Consider the following 15,428-nt stretch of genomic DNA (forward strand, 5'->3'; position numbering starts at 1 on the left):
TAATATCTGGCCATGATCACTGTGAGTAGAAGGCAAATGAATTGAACAAGGTTAACAATTTTTTCATTTTTAAAAATACAGTAGTACAAATATGTAGAAATCAAAATCCCCAAAATTCTCAATAGCCCAATTAATTACAATAGCAAACAAACACACTTTCATATTTCACATAAGTTGCTGGTATGACATTTTTAAAACCTATGAATTGATGGACATTTGTCACAATTTTTACAAACATAGCAATCCTTCAACCTTGGTAATAAACATATATATATATTTTTTAAACAAAGTAAAACTCATCTTGGGTTAAGAATATAATCAGGAAATCTATATATCATTCTGGTGGAAGTAAAATAGTGAGCTGAAGAGCATAAATAAAGGGCTGCTCCTTTTTCTTGGAGGCTTATAGGGATACAAATGCCCTGAGATTAACTGCCCAACTTCCATTCACATGTGGGAAGGTTGGGGTTTATAAAATGTATTTGACTTCAGCTAATGGGCCTTACCGCATGGTAGAGGCAGGCAAAAATAACCAGATTGTTAAAAAAAATTCCAAAACTCATATTTAAAAAACCCTTAAAATCAAATCATTTGAGGTATTTAGCACATTAAATTTTCCAAAGGTTGTTAATACAATTATCACCAGTTCTGAAGTCCATCTATCCTCAGCAAAATAAAAAAAAGCTGTTTTTTTATATATGGGCTTATTCACAATAATATTTGTTCAACACAGTTATAGGGGAAAAACAACAGAATTTTAAAACTCAGTACATTCAAAATAAATTCAATCAACCTTCAGTTCACAGAATAATATTCAATCCAGTAATATATGAACTTAAAATCCCAAAGTTAAACCTTAAACAAAACAATGCAATAGAATACAGAGATTTTTATAAACCATTGGAGTCTGAAATGCCTTAGAATATAGCCTTTAGTCTCTTCAAAGTTCCTTGGGGTTTTTTTTGTTTGTTTGTTTGTTTTTAATTATCCATTTAAATGTCTATTGTCCGAAGGTAGAGTAGTAAAGGCTAGGCTAAGGGGTTCAAGGGATCCGTCCAGGGCCCCATAGCTGGGAAGCATCGGAGGCCAGATTTTAACTAGAGACTTCCGGTCTCTGGGCCTGGCTTTCAGTTCGCTGGGCCACCCATTTTCCTCCCCAAAGTTAAAGTTGAATCTTTGGGCTGAGTCTGCTCCCAGACAGTCAGGCAAAATCAATGAAATTGCCAGAAGAGTCAAAAATCCTTTTAAACAGCCCATTGCTATTAAGTTTCTGTTTGAAAAGATCTGTTTCTTCTCTCTAGTCTTTTCTCTCTTTCCCCTCTCTGATACCCCTGCGGCCAATACCCCCAGCCACGTGGAGGCTTAGCCTAAGGGAAAATTGCCTGGTCTCCTTTCCCTCTGGTCTCTCCCCTCCGCCCATGTGGCCAATACTGTTACCAGCTGGTCGCAATGAGTCCTGAGCGATCTGCTCCAAGGATCTGGGTGATGAGCCGGCTGGGTCGGGCTCCTGGGTCTGGGGCACAGAAATAGGCAGGCAGCGCGCTGGTGAGAGGCCAGGAGCAGGAGCGGCTGCGGGGGTGGTCAAGGCCGGGACCAGGTACCAGGTGAGGATGATCAGGGCTGCAGGCTGCAGGCAGGAAGCGGCGGGCCGAGCCAGGTGGGGTGGGCAGCAGGTCCGGAGCCTGTAGCAGCTTTGTGAGGGTAGAAAACCTTGGCCAGAGAGATATGGCTCAAAAAAAATTTTTTTTCTAGGTACTAGCTATTAAAAGTTGAATTAAAGATCAAAAAAGAATTCAGAATATTGAGTTTTTTTTTTCCCATTAGGTCGCCATAACTGTAAAGATTAAGATTTAGGGGAGATGGAGAGACTGAGGCATCTGAAATTAGTTTCTCTCTGCAAGGAGTATTATATTTTTTAGAGGTTTATTAAAGGTTAAAGATTAAGAATATACAAGTAAGAAACATGTGCCTAGGCCAGAGGCCTAGACAAAATAACCTCACATCATGGAAGAGACGCCTCTGCTCCAAAACGCAAGTCCAAAAAAAAACCAAGCCCCCTTCAAAAGCCTTTGAATCCACTTAAATACCTTCTCGATCTCGGCCCAGGTGAGATTACAAGGCATTCTGGGGAAGTGGAGCAAAGGCTCATGGGGATTGTAGTCCTGTATTCGAGTCTATTTTTTACACTCCTGACTTCTTTTTCTCAGCTGATGCCCAATAGATTTTGGGCCATCTGCTTATTTTTATCCTATGCATATATACCTTCCTCGTGTGTGTTTCTTATAGACAAAATACGGTAGGATTGTGGTTGCTAATCCCCTCTGGTATTTGCTTTGGCTTTATGGCTGAATTCATCCCTTTCACATTCAAAGTTATAATGACTACCTGTGTATTCCCCATCATTTTGAGTTTTTGCTTCTTGTCCTGCCCTTTCTTCTTTTGTTATTTCCTTCTACACCAGTATTCTGTTTTTAATCAGTCCCCCTAATCCCCAAACTTATTTTACTTTCCTCCCCCCCTTCTCATTCCTCTCTTAATTTTCTTTTGGGGTCTTTTTGAGCTACCACACACACACTCTCCCCCTTGTATTGCTTCCCTCCCCACCCTCCCTTTTTGCCCCTCCCTTTTTATTCCCCTTTTGGTTTTTTGAGTATATGAAATTCCTTTCCACCTCTCTTTCCCTCTGCCTTTTTTAAAACTCCCCTCCCCATCCCATACCTTAGTTTTCCCCTCTCAGCTTCCCTATAGGGTAAAATGCTCTTCCCTCTCAGGATTGATTCCACTGAGAATAATGTTACCTTTTAGCACTCTCTTCTTCTCCATCTTATAGTTATATACTTTCCCACCCACTCCCGTCTGCCTTATTGTGTAATATAGATTATCCACATTTTCTTATTCCTTCCAAATTTCTTTTGGTGTCATTTTCTCCCCTCCCCCTTTTTTTATTCTTCTTTTTTTAATATATGATTTTAAACCACTTAGTACCCCAATTTCTACCTATGGATAATTCTTCTAACTACTATAATAGTAAATACAGTTTTTTCAAAGTTACAAATAACATTTTCCATATAGGAACATAAACAATTTGGCCTTATTTGAGACCCTTAGAGAACAGAAAAATAAGACTCCTCTCTTTCTTATTTACCTTTTCATGTTTCTTGTGCTTTTTGCATTTTGATGTCAAATTTTCTGTTTAGTTCTTGTCTTTTCTTTACAAATATTTGGAAGTCTTCTATTTTGTTAAAAGCCCATACTTTCCCATGGAAGTATATAGTCCTGGGAGTTGGAGGCCATTTCCCTGTTCCTGCCTGATCAGATGTCTAAGTGAGGAATGGGAGTGATCTTTGTATTGGACTCTGAAGAGGTTTTAGCCCTGAGGATATTTTTCCCAGTCCTCTAGAGTGTCTAGCTGCTCTTAGTGGCAGGTCCATCCCCTAAGAACTTGAAGATTGCCACCCCCTCTCCCCAAGCTCTACTGCACCTCATCTCCAAGTTTCCTCTGCCTCCTGGGATGCCTAGACTTACTGTACTTATGGGCAGATACAGCCCCTGAAAAATTAGAGAATGCCTGGAAGAGGTCTGGGTGTGGAGTGTAGGGAGGTCTCTGTATTGAGCACTGGAGAGGTTTTAGCCTGAGGGCTTTTTTTGGTTTTTTGGTTTTCTGTGGCATTTTACTCTGGAGCCATCTTGACCCATAAGTCCCTGGATATATGATTTCAAGACTGATACCACAACTCCAAGTTAGGGGAACACAAAATAGTTTCCCTTTGGATAAGGGGAGTATTTATGACCAAACAAGAAATAGTATTATAAGATGTAAAATGAATAATTTTGATTATGTTAAATTAAAAAAGCTTTTGTAAAAACAAAACTAGTATAACCAAGTTTAGAAGTGAAATAGGTGCGTTACATAAGGGTTTAAATATACACACACACACACACATATATATATATATGTACACATACATATACATATATATATATACATATATAACAAAATAACAGATTTATTTAACTCAAGGGGAAAAGGAAATGGGATCAGTGAATAACTAACTTTATTCGGAAATCAGAGACTAAAACCCTAACAACGTTTTATAAATCTTCTAAACTAACTCCTTAATTACTAATTAATATTGGGGAGTGTTTGGTAGGAGTTACACCAAAGAAGGGCCAAAATTAAAAGAAACATGATTTCCTAACAATGTTGAGTTTCATCTAGAAATTTCATTCAAGTGATGCTTTTTAGATTGAACATGGCCTTTCCATGTTCCATGTTTCCAACTTTAACTTCTTGGGTACATGATGCTCATTGCATAAGTTCCCTTATCTCAGCTTTGCCTTTTGATGAAATGAAAGATTGAAAAGAATTTTCCTAAAAAATTGGTTTATGGCAGATACCAATGACTATAATATCAACACTTAAGTAAGAAAGATGATGAAAAATGTCTGCAAGTGGGTGTCTCAGTGGATTGAGAGCCAGGCCCAGAGACGGGAGGTATGTGAATTCCACCAATTTCACCAAAATATAACATTCTAAAGTTAATTCCATACTATGGGATTTCTTGATGGAAATGAATGGGAAAATCTCTCCTTGACTACTGGGACTGAAGATCAAAACCTTTTAGTGTATAGGAAATTCAGGGAAGAAGAAAAGTCAAAAAGACTAATTTCCTGTGCTTCAGTCATAGAACTTCTGGAAAGAGGAAAAGAACATCACTGATCTTCAGAGACAAATAGATCCAATCCCGCCTCAGTCGGTATTTTTATTTTTATTCTCTTCTCTCTTCTTTTGAGAGATTTGGTCCTGGGAGATGCCATTGAGATATTGGTTCCCTAATATGACATTCAAGTAATTTCACCTCCCTTGGTTGGGTTCCTCATCTGGATAAGGAGGATGGTGGAATAGATGGCACCCGAGGTGCTGTCTAAGCTATAGATCCATTTAGGGTTGAAATGTAATGGACTGGGTGGAGAGGGAACTGAGAGAGAACTTTTAGGTTGCATATTAGAAATGTTGGCAGTTACTGAAAGGAGAGAGGGATAGCTTTCTTCAGGAAGGAATGATATAGGTTAGGGATGGAGAGTGGCTGGGGGAGATGGAGAGCACGGTTCACATGCAAGAACACTGGGAACATATGCTTATTTTCCCCACTCATCATCAAAAATCATTGACTTGGTCCTTCCATGTCCATGACCTTCTCATCCTATTTTTCTCCTTTTTCTGGTTAGATTCCTGGTGAAGAGTATTGGCAATAGTTGTTTTCATTTCTATTCTTCTCCTTGTAATCATTTAGTCTTCTTTGAGCACATGATTCAATGAAAAATTCTCTTTCCAAAGTTACTAACCATATTTTAATTGTGACATCAAGTGGCCTTTTCTCAGTCCTTGTCCTTGTCCTAATCAATCATCCTTCCGTGTCCTTTATTCCCCAACAGGTATATAAGACCCCCAAGTTTGGTTACTCTTTGGAAAATCGCTGAGGTGGGGTTCCAAGAGACACTGTTTCCAGAGCTTTGACACTTGGTGGTATAAAGTGCTTGATTCTGGGTGGTGGAGAAATCTTGAGCACTCTCTTGTCCTGATTAAAGACTTGGCCTTTCTAACTACTTTGGTGCTTGTGTGTTTTCCAAAGTTGACACCTGGAACCAAACCTCCATCTCATTTCCTAGTCTGCAGCTTGACACTCAGGTGCCCCCAGAGTTCTGTTCTCCTCTCTGCTCACTAAGGGCAAGGGTTGTTTTCTCTTATTGGATGTTTAAAGTCTACGCTTAGCAAGTCCCTGTTACATAGTAAGTACCCAATAAATATCACAACTCTGTCTATCTCTCTGTCTGTCTTTTGTCCATCTCTCTGTCTTTCTCTCTGTCTGTCAGTCAGGCTGTCTGACTGTCTAGCCATCCATCTCTCTATCTTTCTATCTATCTTTCTATACTTTGTTGTCCTGGTGAATGTCTGAAAACCAGCTCTTAGAAAAAATGCTTGCACAGCAGTCCTTTGAATTTTTTTGTGTTACTAATATCTTTTTCATCACTTTCATAAGTGTAATCATTAAAGTAAATCAAGCCTAGATCTGTACCGTATTTGTGCCAGATTCCATGATGTAAATGTTCAGACTGAAAATGTATTATGGCTCTTATATATATGGATATAAGTTTGTCTGTCTGTCTATGTCTCTAGCTGTGTGTCTGCCCATGCATGGTTGGTCATTTCATTGCCATGCAGGCAAGTACTTCTATGACATTTATTGTCCAAAAAGGATGCTGCAAAATCTTGAAAAGTTCATGCCAGAAAATGTTTTTCTCCTTCCGTGATCCACGTATCACCTGCTTTTCTATCCTTCATTCTCCTTCAGGTCCTATAGCCAGTCAGGTGCCAGGTTTTATATTAACCCCATGAACATTCATCTGCTTTTCTCCACTCATATAACCTCATCCCTGCTCCCATTGCCTTTTACAGTTGTCTTCTGAAGGGTCTCCCTGCCTCCAGCCATTTCCCTCTCCATTCCATTCTCCAATAAGCTGCCAAAGGGATTTTCTTGCTCTGTGGTCCTGATTATGTCAATTCTGCACTCAAAAAACTCCACTGGCTCACTATTAGCTCTGGGATCAAATTTCAACCACTGTATCATTGACTACCACTTATAAATACCTAAAACCTACCGATCTAAACTTATCAGATGTTATTTCACTTTGTACACTCTAAGACCCAGGCATATTAACCTCGTTGCTATTCTTCACCCACAACAAATCCTTTCTTCTCCATAAGCTTCTTCGCTGTGGCTCGGAATTCAATCCATTCTCACTTTTGCCTCTTGCAATTCTTAGTTTCCTTTGAAACCCAGCTAACATGTCATCTTGTCCTATTTATAGACTTTCGTAAGCTCTCTGCACTCAAATATTGAGTTCCTCCTTTCCCCCCAATCTTGAATTCATTATGTTTTAAACATAAATATGTATATGCTTTCTCCACGAATAGGATTTAAGCTCCTGGGATCCATAGAGTATTTAATTATTTCTCTATATCCCCAGTACCTAGCCTCTGGACTCACACATAGTAGGTGCTTGATAAACATTTCTTGACCACTTCATTGCCAGGTAGGAAGTCAGGACATCCATTCACTGGCGTCTTCTGGCCAGATAGAATACTGCAGTCTCTAAAAAAGTAGGCCAGAAACCAGTTGATATAAAGAGCAGTCTTGTGTCCATCGCCTATCCAAATCTTAGTATTGCATTCTGACCCATCCCAAACCAGATTTTTATTGGTTCCATTATGTGACCACTGTTATGACGAGTAGAAGAGAACTGAAGAAATCCTTGAGTGTAAACAGGGGTCAATCTGAAAAAAAAAATTTAAAAGCAGGTATGATGATGGCCTTTAACTGAGACAGAAAAACTAAGCTGAGACTTCCACTGAACTCCAGAATGAAGGGAGAGGACTTATGCCCTGTCACTCACATGGGACCTGCACTACTCACACTCTCATATGACTAAGAGAGGCCTCCATTCCATAGCAGGGGCTGGGGTACAGGAGAGCCACCTAGATAGGATAGGAGAAACCAAGAAGACAAAAAGGTACATAAGATTTGACTTGTCCTGAGTGCTCAAGTTCCAATGGGACAAGGGGTCAACCTGGGGCTTCCTAAAACAAGGTTGTCCCAGGAAGTCAGACTAAATCAACAATGAATTCAACTATTTTACTCTTAACCCAGCTGTAGGAGAAATGATGCAGGTTAAGACAAAAGAGGAGTAAAAACAAAATGATTAGATGTTAAGAAACCATTTTATAGATTTTTGCCTACAATGTATGGGTTTTAAGGGTAAAGGACTAATATAGTCCAATCGCAAGAGCAAAACTTGGGAGAAATAAGGCCTCCTCCCCCACTTCCTCACCCCATTTGTCAAAGAGCTTTGGGGAGCCTCCCTCTGCCAACATTTTGTCAGGAAATGACTGAGAATAAATCGGCACAGGGGAGGGAAAGGTAGATTGGTAACCTTCAAGGTGATAAAAGAATGGAAATGCCTCCATCCTGTATCCACTCATACAGAGCACTAACTGATGCCAACATCCCCTGTGTCAGCAGTCACCTTCCAAGGACTGTGATGTAGAGGAGTTTTAACTCAGAGCTCAAGGTACTGGGGGCTGGAGGGCTTGGCCTTGTGGCAGCTACTGATGATTTAGAATCTCCTGCTCTACCTCATGTGGCCCCAGGAGAGAGAGTGTGCTTGGGAGATAATGTCTTAAGTTCAGGATTTTTGTTCTGTTATTTCCCAAGTCATCCTTATATTTCCCAGTTTCTATAATCCACGACTAAGTGTGGTCCCTATTCCCCCTGACACAGCCCAGTCTGTGATTGACCTCAGGTCATCTGGCCAGGGCCCCCCAAAATTCTGTCACTAGAAGCAGACAGTTTTTGTTCCTACAGTCCCCAGCTTTCTGCAGGTACCAGCTTGTTTTCCTTGCCTTCCCTGCCTCAGAAGGACAGCCAGGGTCTCCAGTCTCCTGTGAGTGACTACAGTTAGCAGGGGCAAACAACTCTCAGCAATCACATTCACCTAATGTACATTCCCTCCTCACTTATCCTCTCCTGATGTCCAGCCTGGGATGGAGTGGTGTCAGGTCAGAATGCCTAGACTCCCAAAGTCCTCCCCTGGTCTCAGGAGCTCAGGTTGTGACCCACACAGCTGCTCCCAGAGCTTGTTGATTGACTCTGGTAGAATCTGCCCTTGGAGTGTAGGCTACCAAGTAAAGTCCACAAAATGAGGCTGGGGACTGGAGAGAGGGAGGGAGAGAGAGAGAGGAGGGGAGAGAGAGAGAGAGAGAGAGAGAGAGAGAGAGAGAGAGAGAGAGAGAGAGAGAGAGAGAGAGAGAGAGAGACAGAGACAGAGAGAGACAGAGACAGAGAGAGACAGAGGGGGGGAGAGAGAGAGAGAGAGAGAGAGAGAGAGAGAGAGAGAGAGAGAGAGAGAGAGAGAGAGAGAGAGAGAGAGAGAGAGAGAGAGAGAGCTGCCCCCCAGGGATTGATATTAATTGATTCCCAGTTCTTTGTTCCATGGTGCACACGAGTCAGGTGAGACCACTGCCAGTACCTGAGAGATCTTCCTCCAACGTTATCCTTGACTGTTCTGCTTCATTAAGCTCTTAATTATTTTTACTGCTTTTAGAGTTAACTCAGAGTCGTTATTTTTCTGGGGGGTGGATTTGGAGAGTGAGGTAACTCCATTAAACCACCTTCCCATAATCCTCTGACAATTTTTTAAACTTTGATGTAAAATTTTGACTCCCAATTTTGAATCGAAAATATTCACATCTCAGCTTCCATATTTTAGCTTCAAGTTCTGATTCTGAATTGTCTTTTTGACTCCAAACTGTTTTCAACTTTTAACATCTTCTTTGCCAAATCTTGATGCCAACTTTTTGATCCCAATATTTTTGTAAACTGCTACCTTCCATGTCAGAATCAATACTCTATATTGGTTCCAAGGCAGAAGAGTGGTAAGGGCTAGGCAATGGGGGTTAAATGACTTGCTTGGGGGTCACACAGCTAGAAAGTGTCTGAGGCCAGATTTGAACCAGAACCTTACATTTCTAGGCCTGGTTCTCAATCTACTGAGTAACCTAGCTGCCCTCATTCACCCCAACATTTTGACATTTTCTTTCCCAAGATCTTGGCATGGCCACCATACCCCCCAAGCTCAGGCAAACTCTAAGCAGGGAAATTCTTTTGCTCCCTTCTGTCCTTGTGACTTCTAATCCAATAACATTTGATAACTTGTAGAAGACCCGGAGAGAATTATCATCCTTTGATAGTCCTTTAAATCTGAGGTGGATATAGAGATGCACCTCCACACCTTGATACCATCGGACTGTATCTCAAATATCATCTATCCCGTGAACTATGAGGGTCATCCCTTATGTGTCCAGGCAGACCCAGTCAGATGACCGAATCCCTGACTGAATGCCTGAGTGTTTACCACTCTAGAGTCACTATGACACAGTATCACGTTCCCGCTGCTATGAAGAGTATATAATCCCCAGAATTGATGGTTTCTCGTAGAAGCCTTTCATCTTGCTGTTTCACCTATACTATCCTCCTGGCCAGATTCAACATTACTTTCTAAATTTTCTCCTTTTATTTTTGCGCTAAGTTTTGGCATCTTGTATTCTTCAAAGTTATCCTTCATGAAACTTGGGGGTTCATCTCTAGTACCCCAAAACAATCTGACATTTCATTCCTATAATTTACTTGCAAGTTTACCAAATTCACATCCAAATATTGACTCTGAAATTTTCACAATTGAAGTCCCAAATGTTTTTATTAGCCACTTCTGAATTTAGACACTAAGATGCTTGATTACATGGGTCGAGGGGGATATGGTTGGGAATGGGGACTCTAAATGAACATCCTAGTGCAAACATCAACAACATGGAAATAGGTTCTGATCAAGGACACATGTAAAACCCAGTGGAATTGCGTGTCAGCTACAGGAAGGGGGTTGGGGAGGGTGGGAAAGCATATGATTCTTGTAACCAAGGAATAATGTTCTAAATTGACTAAATAAAAAAAAATGGATCTGAACTCTGGGAGACTACATCTCCCAGGACTCTCTACTCCAACTTCCTCAGACACATCCCACTTCCTTTGTGGGAGATGTCTGAGAAAGTATAAAAGAAGAGAGAAGTGTGGATTTTGATGCCTTTTCCCAGGAAAGAGCCTTTGGTCTCTGCATTGCTGCCAGAGATCACATGTTCTCTAGCTTTCCCAAACCTTTATTTTTCTAACCCAAACAAGCCTACCTATCCCTAGAGTCTGACTTGATTTAATTTAATCCCATTGCATAACTATACTAGAAAAGAAAGCCTGATCAATTTCCCTACAGGGACTGGGGGAGACCCAGCTACCTTCCTTTTCCTTCCTTTTCCCCTACCTTTCCCTCCAGTTTTCCCATCAACACTATGAATACTTTTGTACAACCATTTATTATGATCGCTGTGAGGTATAAACCAAGTAGTGATATTGCTGGATCAAAGGGCATGCATTCTTCTAAAGCCCTTTTGAATGATTCAAAATTGCCCTGCAGAATGGTTGGATCAATTCACAACTCCACCAGCAATACATTAGTGTCCCAATTTTGCCACATCCCCTCCAACATATATTATTTTCCTTTCCTGTCATATTGACCAATCTGCTAGGTGTGAGGTGGTATCTCAGATATTTTGATTCACATTTCTATAATTAGGATGGATGTACAAAATTTTTCATGTGATGATTTTTTAAACCCTTACTTTCTGTCTTGGTAAAGCAGGAAGGCCGGCCGGCAGCCTTCCCACAAATAGAAAAGATAGAAAGAAAGCTGCCCTTGGGGGAGGGACTACAGTCGAGGAGATGGACAAGAAACAGGCAGACACACACGTAATATTTGCCTATGGAGCTCCACAGTAAAAGCCCTGACCACTTAGCTATCAGAAGGACATGATACCACTAAGCAGTCCCAAATAAGCAATATGTGGACACAGGAGTATAGAGATTAGCTGAGAGGAAAAGCCATGATCCCTTGCAGCCTGGGCTGCAGGCACAGATCAGTCCGGCTTGAGGAGAGGAGATCATGAAAGAATTCACTGGTTCCTTAGAGCTGGTACTCTAAGAAATTGAGGAGGAAAGGTCTTTCAGGAAGAGAGAGAGATAGAGAGGGAGGAAGTTAAAGATGGAGCTTGGCCAGAGCTCCAGGAAAGACAGACATAGGTGAGAGGTGATGTGGCAAAGAGGGCTGGCCTTCTGTGGAGCTCCTATTTATTTCCTTTGAGATGCAAATGTGCACAATACATAGGGATGAGTGCAAGCTTATTATCATTGGTCACTTGTAAATTACGACAAGCTATAGGTGTGGTTTGTCTCAGGCCAGGTGAGCACACTAACTGGGGGAAGCTGGGATCAAGGGTTAGAGGCTTTACTAGCCATGTGCAAGACTGAGCATGCTCTCTTCTAAGACAATCTTTACATTCTAACTGTTTCCCTTGTCCCTAGATAGGTGTGGACTTCTACACTTGGACTCAATACTGTGTATTGGTTCTAAGGTGGAACAGTGGTAAGGGCTAGACAATGGGGCTTAGGTAACTTATCCAGGGTCACCCAGCTAGGAAGTGTCTGAGGCCAAATTTGAGTACAGGACTTCCTGTTTCTGGGAGTGGTTTTCAATGCACTGAACTCTCCAACTTCCCAGTCATGTGACTATAGATACTTTTTATTTCATCATCTGAAAACTGCCTATTCATGTCCCATGACCATTTGCCAATTAGGAATGACTTGATTTCTTGTACATTTGAATAAGTTTGTTAAAAATTTGATAAATTAGACCTTTGTCAGATATTTTTGTTATACAATTTTCCCCTAGTTTACTGCTTCCCTTTTAATTTTGGTTGCATTGGTTCTGTTTGTATAAAAATTTAACTTTATATAACCGAAATTATTCATTTTTCATCTTGTAATATTCTCTATCTCTTGTTTGGTTTTAAATTCTTTCATTTCCCATAGATCTGACAGGAATGCTGTTCTATGTTCACCTAATTTACTTAGAATTTCTCCTTTATACTTAAGTCATTTACCCATTCTCAGTTTATCTTGGTATAGGTGTGCGATGTGGATCTGATCCTAATTTTTCCCATACTGCTTTCCATTTTCCCCAGCAGTTGTAGATAAATAGTGAGTTCTTGTCCCAAAAGCTGGGATCTTAGGGTTTATCAAACACTTCCTTGCTGAAATCATTTACCTCTAGTCTATTCCATTGATCCATCCTTCTATCTCTTAGCCACTGCTATATTCTTCTTCTAAAATGTATTTTGGTTTAGAATATTTTTCCATGGTTACAAGATTCATGATTCCCCCTCCTCACTTCCCCCCTCCCAGATCTGACAAGCACTTCCACTGGGTTACACATGTATCATTGTTCAAAATCTATTTCCATGTTATTCATATTTTCAATAGAGTCATCTTTTGATGACAAAAACCTAATCATATCCCCAAACTCTTTGACAAAAGAAACAAAGAAGGACAATTACCAGACCTTGAATAGAATACTAGCAAAAAGACTCAAGGAAGTTATCCCGAAGATTATTCACTATGATCAGGTGGGATTTATACCAGAATGGTTTAATATTAGGAAAACTATCCACTTAATTGACCATATCAATAACCAAACCAACAGAAATCACATGATTATCTCAACAGATACATAAAAAGTCTTTCACAAAATACAACACTCATTGCTATTGAAAATACTAGAAAGTAGAGGAGTAGAAGGGCCTTTGCTAAAATTGATAAACAGTATATATTTAAACCAATCAGCAAGCATCATCTTCAATGGGGTCAAGTTAGAAGCCTTCCCAGTAAGATCAGGAGTGATGCAAGTCACCTCTGTTATATAACATTGTACTTGAAACACTAGCTATAGCCATTAGAGAAGAAAAAGAAATTAAAGGGATTAAAGTAGGCAATGAGGTAACTATACTATCACTTTTTGCAGATGATATGATGGTCTACTGTAGGAATCCTAGAGAATGAACTAAAAAGCTAGTAAAAATAATCAACAACTTTAGCCAAGTTGCAGGATACATAATAAACCCACATAATTCATCAGCATTTCTATATATTTCCATCACAACTCAGCAGCAAGAGTTAGAAAGAGAAAGTGTATTTAAAATCACTCTAGACAATATAAAATATTTAGAAATATATTCACTAAGACAAACACATGAATTATATGAACACATCTACAAAACACATTCCACACACTTAAAACTAGTTCTGTAGAATTGTAAAAAAAAAAAAAAAACCATTAATGGCTCATGGTTAGAAAGAGCGAATATAATAAAAATGAGAATCCTGCCCAAGTTAATTTACTTATTTAGTGCCATACCTATCACCCTACCAAGAAACATTTTTATAGAATTATAACAAAATTAATTTGGAAGAACAAAAGATCAAGAATATCAGGGGAACTAATGAAAAAAATGTGATGAATGGAGACCTAGCAGTATCAGATCTTCAACTATATTATAAAGTAGTGATCATGAAAATGACATGCTAGTGACTAAGAAACAGAAGGAAGGACCAATGGAATAAACTTGGGGTAAATGACCTCAGTAATATAGTGTATGATAAATATCCCAGCTTTGAGGACAAGAATCCACTCTTTGACAAAAACTGATGGGAAAACTGGAAAACAGTATGGGAGGGGACAGCTGGGTGATTCAGTGGATTGAGAGTCAGGCCTAGAGAGCAGAGGTCCTAGGTTCAAATCTGGCCTCAGACACTTCCCAGCTGTGTGACTCTGGGCAAGTCACTTGACTCCCATTGCCTAGCCCTTATCACTCTTCTACCTTGGAGCCAAAAGACAAAGTATTGACTCTAAGACAGAAGGTAAGAGTTTTTTTTTAAAGTAACAGTATGGTAGAGATTAAGTTTAGATCTACATCTTACACTGTAACCATGAAAATGTGGTTTGCCAAGACTGTGAATTGCCAAATCGGTAAAGGTTTTGGCCAAACTGTAAAGATGACTTAAAATCTAAAAATAAGTGGTCACCAAGGAAAAATACCCAAATATGTATATACCCAAGTCAGCTGGGTTTTATGGAGGTTTAAATTAATATAAATGAAGGAATTAAGGGAAGGAGAGAGAGAGAGAAAGATAAAATAGTCGCAAGAGCCTAGGCCAGAGCCTAAGGGAGAGCAAGTCAGTCTTTATCACTCACCACAAGATTGCTTTCAAGCAAGCTCGAAACCTCTGAACTCCCACCCCAACTAACTTCCAATCCAAAAACTCCCTCCAACTCAATAAGTCCCTTCCTTTTAAAGAAATTTTCTCTCATGTCACCTCCTCTAAATTTTCACTTCTACCAATCACAGTAGAAGCTTTTCCCCAGGACTGCCCATTCTTAGTTCTCGTTTTCTTTTGTTCTCACCTTCTCTGGTTAGATAAAATCTATTGAGTACTTCACACCTCTTTTGTTAAGCTTGCCTTTTGTAAGTTGCTTGACCTTTTAGGTACTAATTTAACTTTTATATGTACTGAGCACCTTTTTGTATTAGATCTAAAAATAGACCTAGCTTAAGGTTTGAGCTTCACTATAAGTATGAGTTAGGGACTTTTCATTGTTCAACCAGGAGTTTTCAACTTCATCTTCCCCTAAGGCACTGTCTGAGTAGGGTGGAGTAATTCTAAAAGTTCTCAATACATTCCTGATCAAGTATCTCCATTGTCAAAATAGGGGAAAAACTTAACCAAATCTTCTAAGGTACAGTCTGAGCAGTTTTAAGATTCACAACACCCTATACTAAATTTAAAATGGGTAAATAACTTAAATATAAAAAAGGAAATTTTAAGTAAATTATGTGAACATAGAAAAGTATACTTGTCAGATCTATGAGAAAG

Source organism: Monodelphis domestica, chromosome X (assembly GCF_027887165.1).
Source record: "Monodelphis domestica isolate mMonDom1 chromosome X, mMonDom1.pri, whole genome shotgun sequence".
Classification (NCBI taxonomy): domain Eukaryota; kingdom Metazoa; phylum Chordata; class Mammalia; order Didelphimorphia; family Didelphidae; genus Monodelphis; species Monodelphis domestica.